The 871-nt window shown below is 48.1% G+C and overlaps 1 protein-coding gene across 3 annotated transcripts in view; it reads right to left on the reverse strand.

Moving 5' to 3' along the window:
* Positions 1-871, reverse strand: part of nono (non-POU domain containing, octamer-binding) — a 15,544-nt gene that overhangs the window by 13,272 nt on the left and 1,401 nt on the right. The window lies entirely within an intron of this gene.

Here is an 871-nt window from a genome sequence, read left to right on the forward strand (position 1 = left end):
TCAGTGGCAAATCCTTTAAATGAAAACGTACTTACGTGAGTCAGAACTGCCGGCATTGTAGTCTAACGTTACTCTCCCAGGATCAGTAAACAGTCCTCCATAAAATGTGCTGCACACATCTGGATATTTGGGTTAAACTGTTCTGGAACAGTGTTGTAAATACAACTTAACCACTGATTTGTAGTCGTGTCCTCTTTTGGAAGATCAAACAAAGTAGTTTCGCTTTCACAACGAAAAACAGCGGCCTAGCGTGAGGGGAAGCCCCGGCTTAGCGTGCGTTGAGGCCGGGATAGAGTGAGCTGATGCGGCGGAGTTGAGAACGGCACGGCCGGCGGAATGCGACGAATGAGCGGCAACCACATGTGACGGACCCCAGGCTGGACTCCGCTTCGACCACGGTGAAAGTTGATGTATTCCCTCAGCGACCAGCACAGATTAGCTCTAGGCATGACGAAGAGGATATCGTCCTCTTTTGGAAGACCAAACAAAGTAGTTTCGCTTTCACAACGAAACACACAGCGTCTTCACGCATGTTAGAATGAGCCGTTTTAGGTAGGTGTGGCTGACTCTGAACTTTTATAAAGAATATCTCTTTGGATTTGAGACTTTAGTCTTTGCAACTTTACAGATCTTCTTTATGCACCAAGAGCTTGTAACACTCCAAAGAGTGAAATCGCATCATATGACCCCTTTAAGAGTGACAGGTTTCACTACACTAGACGGGAACTCCGATCTTACAAGCAGGGGCGTGTCTACGTGGTGGCCAGGGGAGGCACCGGCCCCCCTTGAAATTTGGCTGGCCACCCCAGGTGCCCCCCCTACCAGATGTCTTGCGATAGGCTTGTTTTTAGTAAATTTCTAACTGCATCTG

Source organism: Sinocyclocheilus grahami, unplaced genomic scaffold (assembly GCF_001515645.1).
Source record: "Sinocyclocheilus grahami isolate Dianchi unplaced genomic scaffold, SAMN03320097.WGS_v1.1 scaffold1001.1, whole genome shotgun sequence".
Taxonomy (NCBI): domain Eukaryota; kingdom Metazoa; phylum Chordata; class Actinopteri; order Cypriniformes; family Cyprinidae; genus Sinocyclocheilus; species Sinocyclocheilus grahami.